General features: G+C 36.7%; 1 long non-coding RNA gene across 2 annotated transcripts in view; it reads right to left on the bottom strand.

Annotated features, from left to right (window-relative positions):
• Nucleotides 1-527: 527 nt before the first annotated feature.
• Nucleotides 528-13,027, bottom strand: part of LOC135329348 (uncharacterized) — a 197,723-nt gene continuing 185,223 nt past the window's right edge. For both annotated transcript variants that reach the window (XR_010390764.1, XR_010390775.1), the window contains exon 3: nt 528-654. This is a non-coding gene — a long non-coding RNA (uncharacterized LOC135329348). The remainder of the gene's footprint in view (nt 655-13,027) is intronic.

Consider the following 13,027-nt stretch of genomic DNA (forward strand, 5'->3'; position numbering starts at 1 on the left):
GGTTCACATTGCAAAACACACAGGCAATTTCATTCTTGAAATAGTTAAGCTCTTTTTTTCTGTATTATTATATGTTATTAGTTCAGGGTTACAGTACAACAGCAAAGTGATTTGTGTGAAATCTCCCCAGTTCAGGTGTTAGTTAGCAGCCAGGTATTTAGCCAGAACTCCCAGTGGAGACCTATAAAACTGACCAGAGTGCTCCTTGTTCATAATAACTTCTTTTTAGAGCAAAGTCAGGAAGGCTTCCTCGCTATTCATCAAAGGTATGTGAATGTTTATACTGGCACTGCTATTTGGGACGAAGACCTGCTGACTGTTTCAGCTCGGTGTGTAAAGTGCTATGAAAAGGGAGTTTAGCGTGTGAGGCCCAAGTGTGCTTTGTAGGCCGGTATTTTAGCCACAACTAATGGAAAACCAGGATTGTCAGGTTGGGCCTGGGCTGTGATGTCAGAGCTATATTAACTACAATGAATCATTTTATGATTCCTGCCAAGATCTTGTGGAAGCTCCCCTCTTACCCCAATGCTTTGAATTTCTTTCAAACAGCATCTGGATCATGTAGTAGGAGGTGCAGTAAGGTGCCCAGGAACATGTGCCGCAGCATACGTCTTCAGAGAAACTGAGGTTCAGAAAAATTCCAGGGTGGAAAACCTGCAAAAATAGGGTTCTGTGGACTTGCGTTTTTGGCACCTGCCAGACATTCAGCTGGTAGCCTAATCTTATTCTCGCGCAGTTTTATTTCAACACCAAGAAACCAAAGAAAGTTGTTGAGAAGAGAAATCTGCTCATTGTCATTAAATTTATCACCTTTTCTAACTGCAACCAAGAAAAACACTGAAAAATACTCATATTTTCAACTCTTGTATTCTTTAAGACCATCTATCCATAAAATTTCTGAAATAGAGGAACAGTTCTATTATGTTTTGGCAAATCACTATACATATTTTATTTTCTTTTGTTTGGTATCAGATTTCTGTCACCACGTCTCCATCATTTTGTAGGTTCATTACAAGTCCCTTCTTATGGTGCCCATTTAAAAATCCTCTTGTCCTCAAAAGTCCTATTCCCATGTGTTCACCAGGCCTTGAAGAGACCCTATTTGATGTCTGAAAACATTGTTGAAAGTTCAGGCTGACTCCCCAAAAGCCTGAATCTCACTGAAACAGTTCCAAAGAAATACTTCCTTCATTGGATTTACTAGGTCTGAGTGGTTGTGTGCATTCCTCTTTTCTCCTTCTTTTCTCTAATAGCAACAAAAATGGATGGGGGCAGGAGGGGAGGAATAGAAAAAGGAAAAAAGACATAGAAACAGGAAAAGAAGAAATAACTGAAAACTGGAAACAGTAGTTGCTTTTTGTAGAAGCTAAAAAAAGGTTTAAAATTAAATTATTTTCTGGTTTAATCAGGTAAATGAGTCCCCCAAAGAATAAAGTACTTTTTCTTTGCCTTAACTTTCTTCATTAAGCAAAACCTGAGAACATTTACTATAGCTGTCTCATGGGGTATTTGGCCTGAGTGTAGAATGTAGAAAAGGACAAAGGCAAAAGAATAATGAGACATGCTATCTCTTATAGTTCCAATGCACTGGGATACTCTCTGATGTTTCTCAGTTTGTTTTCATAAAAATTCATAGACTCTGGGCTTAAATTTAAGTTCTGGATTGAATAAGCCCCAAGACTCACAGTCAAACATAATGAAGACTGCCAAGGTTTTATGTGGCTGTAAATCAAGCCCAACTAGGATTCCTACTATTGCCACCTAAAACAATAGATTGGCCAGGTGCACTTGAAATGTGACCAAGCTGTCTCAAAATTCAATGTGTGCTATCTGGCCCAGCTGAAAATTAGTAATAATCTAAAATTAAATAGAGTCTTGTCTAGACTTATTGCAAAATTTTTCACAGTTCTGATCAATGGAACTAGCTATGTAACAGGAAATAAGCAGCAGAATTTTACTGCTCACTCAGCATATTTTGTCTTTTTTTTGATTCTAGTTAAAATCTATGCCTACATTACTATATAAAATATTTTTATGACCAAATTAGTCTACAGTAATCAATGAAGTTTAGAAATGAGAGTCTTTTCAAAACCAGCACAGGTCCCTGCCTCATTTTTCCAGTCTGAAGCAAGTAGGCTGACTTGAGACAAGGAAGTTGCGGCTAATCTCTGATAGTTCACTCTGCTTTCCCAGTAATGCATTTATCAATATCAAATCAAATAAAATCAAGGTGATGGAGTCCTCAGGCTCAGATTCATGGCTCAGATGACTTGCTGCTTGGGTTTTTTTGTTTGTATTTTAAACAAGGCACACATGCCTTCAGAACAGGATCTAATGCATGGGCTTACAGCATCAGTTAGGAAGCAGCTGTTTTAGTCATAAATAGACTTAATTCTCAGCATCGGCTCTAGCTGTGGTCAGATCTGGTCTACAGAGGGCATCTAAATATTACTGAGCTAGGAACTTTTCTACAGTAAACTTTTTGGGGAATTTCAATTCATAAATTTGTATTAATCTGGTAAAAGTTTAGCTCTACCCATAGATTTCTTAAAGGTAAAATCCTCTTGAAATGCCATTTTGAAATTTGTAATCATTTTGTAGGAAAAAAATGATCATTTTACTTCCTCAGAATTATTTGCTTATGCTTTATGGCAAGTTAAGTATATTGAAGATAATGTGACTTGAAACACAAAATATGGTGTTTTCTTAAGTATTTGCTGGCACATTAAGGAGAGAGAACAAGGTGAACATATTGCAAGAAGTACTACCGGTTTTATCAGCAATTCCTTGTCGATAGCTTTTGGCTGGAATTTTCAAAAGCACATAATTGACTTATAATCACAAATTTTAGGTGTATAAATAGCTTGGTTGATTTGTAAAGCTCACCATAAAAGTGTAAGGTATGACACTTCTTGGACAAAGGTTCACATTATCAGGTTTGTTTGCCTCATGATGTAGCTGTCTCCAGTTGTACATAAAAAGGAATGAGATACTTCTGTATCCTAATCTATATTCATATGAGTAGCATATACATATCGGAAGGATGTAATCTCATTCCATTTGCATAGCTGTGAACATCAAAGAATTACACATAAGCACTTCTCCATGTGCCTTGCATTCCCATGGTGATTAACTAATGAAATACTATTGTACTGTACAATGCAGTCTTTAAAAATTAATACATAAATTAAAATAAAAGAGAAAAATTTGTTACTCTTCTAATTTATTTTTTCTTATGCTGAAAACTTTTTGGATTCATTCTTAAAGCTCTTCACATGACAAAAAGCACAAACAGATCTTAAAATTCCTGGAATTATTACTGTCCTGTGTGGAAAATATCAAATATTCAAGACTTTTTTCCAACAGTTAAAGAAGTGCAGTAGAACACCTGGAGACAATCTGAACAACTGGCAAATTGTCTTAATTTCTCCCAGATGGCAGCGCCATTTGTCTGTTAGCCCTAGTTGTATGGTTCTAGTTTCTCCTAGATTAGGTGGGGGTTTTTATTGCCGCTAGTTGTAAGCACTAGGAAGAAACCATGTGAATTGTTATCCATTCACCTTTATGCACCTGAAAAAAATAAGCAAAGAAAAATGCCAACAGAAAGTCTGCCCTCATAACTACAGGTCACCACAACATTTCACAGAGTATTTCTGGAATTCCGAAATAGGAAACTGAGGGAATAATGTCAGCTGAGAAGTAGTATGGGAAACTGCCAGTTTTTATTTTCTTCCCTTGTAGGAGAAAAGGGAGTGTATGAAGGATTTTTTAAATTATTTTAATCTGTTTGTACAGGATTTTACGATGAACCTTAACTAGTAAGCGTCTAGAAAACATGGATAAATTTCAAATATCTGTAAGGAAAACTTCATTTTCTATCCCTACCTTAATTAAAAAGGGAGTATGTTATGAATATTTTCTTTTCAAATGTGCAAACATTCTTAATTGTTCTGCAGAAAGCACATCAAACAATAAATTTTACACATGGACTTTAATGTGATGATATTTATGGCCACTCCACATTGCTCCCAAGAATAATAGCTTCAAACCAGCTGCAGAGAAAAACTGACTAACATGGATTGAAACCAAAATCTCACTGAAATCATGGTCAAAACTCTCCACTGGTTTGAAAAGGAGCAGGATTTCATTGTAAGCTCATTTGTTCCGTTGCTTCTCTGGAGAAGCGCTATCACTTAATAATCGTGTGTCCACTAAGGAAGACAAGGGCAATGACCAGGAGGTAGATCCGCAATGGGATTTAGGCACTTGGAGAGGGACAGGAATTTAAATCCAAAGTTGAGTTTGTTAGCTTAGTTGCTGCCTTACTCAGGAAGCGAATTCCAACGGCGCCTCGTCTGGCGTCTTTAAAATCCTCCAGCCACACGTACATCCTGCTAGAGTTTCATCATCTCAGCTACAAAGCTGTTTCTGGACACCTCAGAGCATGGATTGTATCTAAGCATGAACAGGCTCCAGCAACTGGGTATTTCTTTTCCAAAGGCTTCAGTCTTGTAGGTATTCTTAGAACATGTCTAAGTCATGCCAGCAGGACTCAGCACAAAATTCAGTTGTAGTTGCTTCTTTTTATAAAAGAAGGCGGTCAAAGGAACTGTCGTTACTGTGAAGTAACTCATTGTGAAGCAAATGAAAAATGTTCCAATTTCACCTGGAACAGAGAGTTCTTAGAAAGTAGGGAAAGATTCCTCTCTTTCCAAAATACAGCATGAGAAAGCATTTTAAGCTACCTTTTAAACTTTAAACCTTTAATTAGTGCTTGAAAAGACTAAAATGCAGAGCAAGCCATCTGCGGTATCATTTGCTAGCTGCAGACTAGCTGCTATATCTACAGTGGAAAGACAAGTTTTCACTGTATGTTCAAGTGCGAACTAGAATTATGGATCTTTGAGGAGGAGTTTTGTTGTAGAGGAAAGTGGCAAATAATTCACTAACAAATATGATAGTCTGAGACTGACTATGATGACTGAGGAGTAGGAGACCCTAGGCAATATCAGAAAGACTTGATATGACTCAGTAATCCTTTTTAACAAAGAAGAAAGGAATAGAAATGATAATGGTAGTCTCTAGTCCCTGCTCATCTCTCCTGTGTTTTCAAACTGAAAACGGTATGCATTATATTCCGATCACATCACCATCTGATGGTGTCCTTTTCCTGATGGACTGTGACTGTGGTCTTTCCTGATTCTCTCACTTGTTAATAGCTTTCAGTACAATGCCACAGGAAAGGTTCTGTTGACTTATCAAAACAGTCTTTCTTCTCTTGACTGATTGGCAATAGTTCTCATAGCTTTCAAAAAAGTTCCAATAAGATTTTTTTATGGTTTTCAGATTGCCTCTTGTTCAAAAGGTATATTGTTACTAATACACAGATGACTGTGTTCTTGTTTGTTTGTTTTTTAATATTGTGAGCCAAGTTATATGATATCTTCTCTCTTGATGGCCCTGTGCGGTTTGCACAGAAGAGGCTGAACAAAGATCTGTTTAGACAAAATGGAAATCCAAGTATTCTGCAAATACAAGAAAAATATTCCTGTTTACTAAAGGAGCTCAAGTCCAAGTTTCAAAATGAATTATAGCTGTTTTTTGGATCGCTCTGAAAAATTCTAACTATAAATTAAGTATCATTATCGTAGCAATAACTATCTATTAGGAACCCACACAGATTGCTGTTGTTCCTTTTCTATTTACATTTTTATTATGGTTTAGAAAAAAACATAAGGTCATTATAGAGTAAGAATACAGAGGAAGAATGATTGGGTGAGTGGTCATTAATGAAAAGAAGGGCTCCCCAGAAGAACAGATCTGGACTGCTAGGTAAACTGGGCTTTTTCAAAACTGCCAAATAGAAGGTCATAGAGGAAGACTTAGAATTTTAGCACAAGATTTCAGCCTTTCAGCTAGTGATATTTTTTCCTGGCTTTTTCAACATTTTTCCTTACCTATGAAGGATTTTTTTGAAAACAAAACATTCTTTTGCATTTAAAGTCAGGAAACTGGATATATCAGTTTGAACTCAGATTTTTATTTTTTAACCTCTTTTGTGCTGTTCTCTGCATCTAAGAAAGATATAAATGATAGAACTCTTACAAATGTAGTCCTATGAGCTAGTTCTTGAAAAGTACTACTTGTGGATATATTTAAAATATATCAGCCTGCTTACTTAGCTGTAATCTTATATTTCCCAGAGATGTGGAAGAAAAGATGTTAAATTCATGAAATAACTCAAGCAGAAAATAATTCAATGGCAAGAACAAAACTGGGGAGATACAGTCAAGCATCATGGCATCACTCCGGTGTTTGGGGGTGCATGACCTTTACTATTCACTGCTCTGAGAGGGTTTCATGAACAAGGTTCCCAAGCCATCCCACTCCACTCAGTAGTAAGAGACATGGTTGTCCCAGTTTAATCTTTTCTAAGTGGCCAAAAGAACAGCATACCTGAGAAATGAAGTCCTTTTTATCAGTTATAACTATTTTGGGGTTAGGGCAAGGCTTTTTATGAAATGAGAAAGCATGCAGACAACATCTTTTGTGTTCACTAAATAAGAACTAGCAAAGATAGAGCCAGCCCTAAGAGGCATCTTCAGAGGTTACAAACAAATATACTATTTTTCCGTATTTGTATTGTGTAACTCCTTTTTATTTTGTACACATTTTGAGAAATGAAAGACAGTTCTGGGAAATTAGTTTGTTTTTGTTTTTTTCTTTTGGGTTAAATCTTTCATGGATATGGCTTTTGTTTTAGTCTGGCCTCCTCAGAGTAGATTTTCAAAATAAACAAGTAATACTTTAAAACAAAATCATTCATAGAAATAGGAAAGCAAAGAAAAAAGTAGACAACAAGCAGAGGCCAAACCATGCTGAACTAGCTTTTCAACAGCTACAGATAGAAAATTAAGATTCATAAGTACAAATAAATCCGGTTTTAATTCGCTTACAGTTTGTGATCCCAGAGAGTACTGAATTCAGCCGATGGAAACTTTAAGTGAGAGCACCACACCCCTTATCTATTGAAACCAATTCAGGAAAAAAAATCTACTGCTAGATATTATTGTCTTCCTAGTATGAAACCTACTTTATTCTAAAAAGCAAGAAAAAAGTTTTTGAGATTTTTGTCACAAACCTGATATTTTTATTTCTTGTTTTCTATAACCCATAGTATAACACATAATGGGTGTTCTATTCATGAGTCTAGTTTTCACCAAAAAAAGTAATTTTACTGTGGAAAAGACAAACTAATACAATATTACCAGTTTGGCACAAGTCCCACATCCGACACCTTTGTTTCTAAAGCTAATGAAGAGTGTAATAGCAATATAGCTTCATGGATGGAAAGAAGAAATAGAATGCCACTGCAAAAGGAAAATAGCTTGCTTCTCGGTTTTCTGCCATTTTAATATGTTTGAACCAAATAAATAGAACTTGATAATTTTTTTAATATACATTGCATAGCATATAGGTATATAGAAATAAAGAATATATAAATAAAGCATTTTAGACTGTAAATTTTGGGGCTAGAGAACCATTTTCAAGTGTATTTTTACAGCACTTAGCAACTTGAATTAATATCTAGGCCTTGTCTAAGCACTTCAGTCCTCTCTCCATACAAAGGAAGATACATATAAAAATATAACCACAGATTTTTGCTCCCTCCTTACTTCACTTTCTCTGGAAAAGCTGAGCAACAATTGTAAACAAATGTACATATGCAGCATTCATTTTTATGTGGATAAAACTAATGTATTTCACACTGGCTTGTGGGAATTAAATATTAGCATTCCAACAGCACAACTAATGAGGTTGCATTGTTGTCACCTCTGTGAAGGTGAAGCTTCTATATGCTGACCACATGAAAAGTACTTGGGACATGTAAAAGACCTGGTCTTTGCTGAGGATTCAGTTAGGACAAAAAAGGACATGAAACATGATTTAACAACAACAACAACAAAAAATCAGTGTTTTTTCAGATGTAATACAAAGCCAAATTTCAAAACAGAAGTTAACAAAGAAAACATTGTCTCCCAAATGTCGCTATACAGTAAGGTAATATTTGTTGACAAATGCACTCTGATGTGATTGACAAATATTAGGGTGGCAAGTCAGCACTTACTTTCAGGATCCTGGGAGACCAACTGAGGGCAAAAATAGGGCTTCCCAGGCACCAGCAAAGCATGGTAAATCACTTAGCGCAGTTGTCCCTTTCTTAATTTTAACCTTTCTTCCTTTGGAATCTAATATTCTCAGTTCCCACAGAAAACAGAGCTTCTTTCTTTTTTTTCTTTCCTAACTAGGTTGAGAGGAAGGGGAGATTTAATCAATTAATAGCTACAAAAAGAACTTTCACCTTTGAAGCCAAGACCCACAAGTCAGTGAGGTTTCACAGGCATTGTTAAAAATATCATTTTAGAAATAATCCCTAGAGGCAAATTTTTGTATCAAACATTAATTCTGGATTTTCACACTTTATGTGGCAGGTAGTAAGTCAATAACATTTTGTTCCATTAGTTTAACATTGAACTTATGCAGGATCAACAACCAAGGAAGAGTTTCCTGTGACACCTGATTTTATCTTATTGACAGAATCTCCTCTGAATAAAAAATAAAACATTTTCATGTAATTTTTGTCTATTTTATTTATTACGATGAAATTATCTAAATTAAAAATTTGGTGTTTTCATTCTGTTTCAGCCTGGATTGCATTCAACCAAAATTTGTCAGACTCCTACTCATGCAGTCCCATGCATTGACAAAATATCTGCACAGTAGTGTATTTAAAAAGTACTGCCCATACTCTGCCTGTATTCTGCCTTTCATACTCATTTTGAACACAGGAAGAATCTGAAGGTAACATGAAAACTATACTAGAGATTAGCCTTCTCCTCACATCAACTACCTCAACTATTTTCTCACATATAGTTTCCTTGGTGTCCATAGCTCTTGTGTCTGCATGTCCCTGGAAATCACGGTCCCTCTTTTCTCCCTCTCCAGCCTTCAGAAATGCTTCATTCTTGGTGCCTTTCCGTGGCTCTCCACTGTGCGACACCAACAGAGAAAGCACCTCCCAAGGTGCAGAGCCACAGAGGATACAGAGGATGAGAAATAGTTGAAGGCTGCTACCAGCAACAGTGAATTGGCACTGGACTGGATGACAAATCACTTAGATGCCAGGAGAGTGTCTATACCATGGGTATAGAGACTTTATGAAGAGGGCAAAGCCAGGAAGAACGTAAACCCAACCCCTGCTCTGTTCCCTGTTGGTATATACAACCTAGCTCCATGAAAGACTACTTCTACTTGTTCCTGTATGATTAGGTTGTCAGACCATCTCAGAAACTAAGATCCAAGAACAAACTTAAGAGAATCTCCTTGTAGAGGTGAAGTTGGCTGGTGGTGCAGGCGAAATTTAGCTCTCATCCCTATCCACTTCAGCTGGCATTGGCCAAAGTTACCATCATCCCTCAAATTCCAGAATGGAAGGCTTTTTAAATCATGTTTTTTACACCAAGGGTCCCAGTGAGAATGTGAGAAGCTCTATATAGCCACAGAATGACAAGAATATTCTCTGTTATTTAATATTTTAGTCATTTTTATTAACATATGGAAAACCTTTACCTGCAATTATAAGTTACACTTTGAAAAAGTTCATTCGCTTAGTGCAGGGGATTAGCCTTCATAAGAATAAAAGTCATGCCAGAACCAAGGCAATAGGATCTCCTTGGAAACATTTCTGTTTGAAGCTTTTATTTTTTGCTGATATAGCATATTTTGCCCTGTAGTCCAGGGAAAAAGAATCTATACATTAATAAAGAGAATAAAAGGACAAAGTTAGAAAATATAAAGTCTGCACTCTATGTGCTCTGTGTATGCATTTCATCTTGTTAGAGTAATTATGGGATTACAGGCCCATGCCCCCTAAGATTTGTGTCACAATATGAGTAGGGTTTATAATTCAGCTAATGATTAGCTTCAAGTTTTGTTATCCACACCCAGTAATAAAAAGCTGATCTGCATTGTTGAGCTCTGGCCCACCTTATGGCAGGAAAATGATTTCATCAAGCTAAAACAAACTGCTGATGTAGAAAAACAGTGCACCCTCATTCTTTTAGCTTAAATCATGAACTTTTCAGACAAAGTATAAAGCAGGTTTCTGACTGTTGGGTTTTTTTTTTCCTGGGAAGAAGGATATGGCACTTTTTGCTGTGTTTTTTTTTCCTTTTTGGGGTAGAAAGACTATTTTATTCATGACTCGGATCAAACTGAAAACACCATTTTTACAGAAAGGTAATGACAAACATATTTCTTCTTCTATATTGAAAGTAAAAAAAAAAATCCAAAAGCATACATAAACCAAAAATAAAATGTCTTTTTTCAGGTCAAACAAAACAAAACCTTATACATAATACAACCAAAAATCATTAGCTATCTAAGTCCAGGGAAAGAAAACAGGAGTCTAGATTTGGGACATAAACATGTACTATAAAGTCTAAGCAAGTATGTTTTATGTTTTATATACAAGTCATTGCAATTCTAAGCACTTCTAAAACCCTGGCTCAAATTAAGCAAAAAAAACTTACATCTAGGATGAGTTAGCTTAAGGAATGTTTTTGATTTTGCAGTGAACTTGGGATTTGTCTGGCAACTGAAATCCACATTTGTATTTTACAATGAGGGCCATTTCTCACCATTGTGCATATGCATTTTCCCCCCACTTCACCAGAACATAAGCCTGGGAGGGACCATCTGCTCATGAATTCTAGTCTCATAGGCAAGAGACCCTTATTCTGCTCTGTAAAGATTGTCTAGACCAGATTATTTACTCCATTAATATCCTGTCGGCACGAGACCCAGAATACTTTTCAGCATCAGATAACACACTTCAGACCAGAAGATCGACAGTCACCAGCATCACATGTCACAGGAATGAGCAGGAAAGATCAGGAGTATCTCCAGTATTGTAGGCTCTTGAGGTAGAAGAGGGTTGGGTAGGTAAATTCCTTGCTAATTCCATTGCACATGCACCTTCTCAAAGCTTTGGTTGCTACTTAGAGATGATTATTTAGCAATTAAAGCTGAGGAGTGAGTGAGGTCTACAGGTCCTGGCTTTTATTATCTCTGTTCCAGTTTACTGTGACTTCTAGCATACCATTGCACCCACAGTTTCCCACATCTGCGAAATAAATGAAGCTGCACAGGCTTCAATTCAAACTCATAAGAAGCTGCAAATGGCCTTGCTTTGTTGCAGATGTGTTAGTCAGCCGGCTGTGATTTCCTCAGATTTGCTATGTCCAGACTTAGCAAAACCAAGACTATTTTGATGTATCCTGTTATACATGGATTTTATCAGGTCAGTAGACAGAATAATAGGACAGGTTAGAGGATACAATCTCTACAGTGTTTCTCCTATGTTGGTATCTGACATACTGAAGAAGAATATCAGTAGATGGCATTTTGAGATATATTTACTTTACGAACAAGGTATGATTGCAGATCCTATAGGCATGCTTAAACTGGCTTTGAGCCACTTGATCCAAATATTTCCAGGAGTATAGCTGGAACATTTCCAGCAGTATAGCAGCAACAGCATGGATTTCATTCACTGAACAGCATACCCCTGCGGGACACGTCCAGACAAAATTAAGGCCTGTGCTATCATGATCATTCCGCTCTAAGTATCCCAGTTAGGTAGTTAAAAACTAATTCTGGCATGACCTGCAACTACACCTCTGAAAAAAAATTCCAGACTTGTCAAGGGTGAAGGAACGGAGAGAGAGACAGAAAGCGAGAGAGAGAGAAAGACAGAGGAAGAGAGAAAAGAAAGAAAAAGAAAAGCTGCACTTAACCTGAAATTCCTGATCCACTTTGAATAACCAGATCCTGCTCCCCCAAAAAAGAACCCAAAACCACAGTTCTTAGCCTCTTTCTCTATCATAGTCTTTGAACTGTATATTATCTATCTGCTCTAATGTCATTAAAGCCATGTCATTATTATTGTATATTTTGTATATTTTGGCTCATACTTCTAATTACATTCTGGTTTTGGACGAGGACAATTTTTTCTCTGAGATAATAATTCTATTGTGCATCAGAACAAACTTTGCGTGCATTGCTAGCAGAAACCTAAATACTCCTGCAATTCACACAGTTATTGAGAACCTTGTCATTATTTCCTGCAATGGCACATATAGTAAGCATAGGTCAATTTTACAGAACGCGATTTTTTTTCCCCTGGGATCAGAGTCATATCATCAGTGACATATCTCATTCACCGTGTTATACAATGAATGATTCATACTTCATATAGCCTTAACTTTGAGAAAAAATCCTTTCTTCAGCCTTAGTATTACTCACCCACCATCTCTATTTCTTGGATGTTCTCTCATTTTTATTTTTGGGAACCGTTTACACAAAGAATAATGTGTAATCAAACAAAAGGTACAGAAAGAACCAGTCACTTTCATGTAACAAAGAAATATCACAGAATCTTAAATTTCTTGCATGACATTTCTCACTTGGGTTCTTAGGCCAGATTTTTCAAGGCTTTGAAGCATCTATGTGAATTTATGCACCCACTGGGATTTATTACTATTCCCAGATAAATTTGGGATCCAGAATAAAGGCTAAAGGGATTATATTTTCACAGGAAGTTTTGTTTCCATAGCTTGTTGTTCAAAAAAAAAAAAAAAATAGTACAGTTCTGCACAACTGTCCAGTCCCAGCTAGATTAGCAGAGGAGAATACCTTGAGATCAGAACTTCATGGAAATACAGAAGGGACAGCAGAGATCATCAAAGCAAACTTTTTTTTTTTACAATATCAAGAATTTTATAGCCACTATCTTTGAACAAGTCCTCACTTGTCCAATCACGGAGGCTGAGAAGTGTCAGTGCTCCTACTCTCATGTGTCACAGAGGCAGCCTGTTCTGAGCTGTATATTCTGGGATTTGACGCTGGTGGGGAGCCCACAGCCTCCAGTGTGGCAGAGCCAAATGCCCATCCTTTGCCTTTCAGA

Source organism: Dromaius novaehollandiae, chromosome 1 (genome assembly GCF_036370855.1).
Source record: "Dromaius novaehollandiae isolate bDroNov1 chromosome 1, bDroNov1.hap1, whole genome shotgun sequence".
Classification (NCBI taxonomy): Eukaryota; Metazoa; Chordata; class Aves; order Casuariiformes; family Dromaiidae; genus Dromaius; species Dromaius novaehollandiae.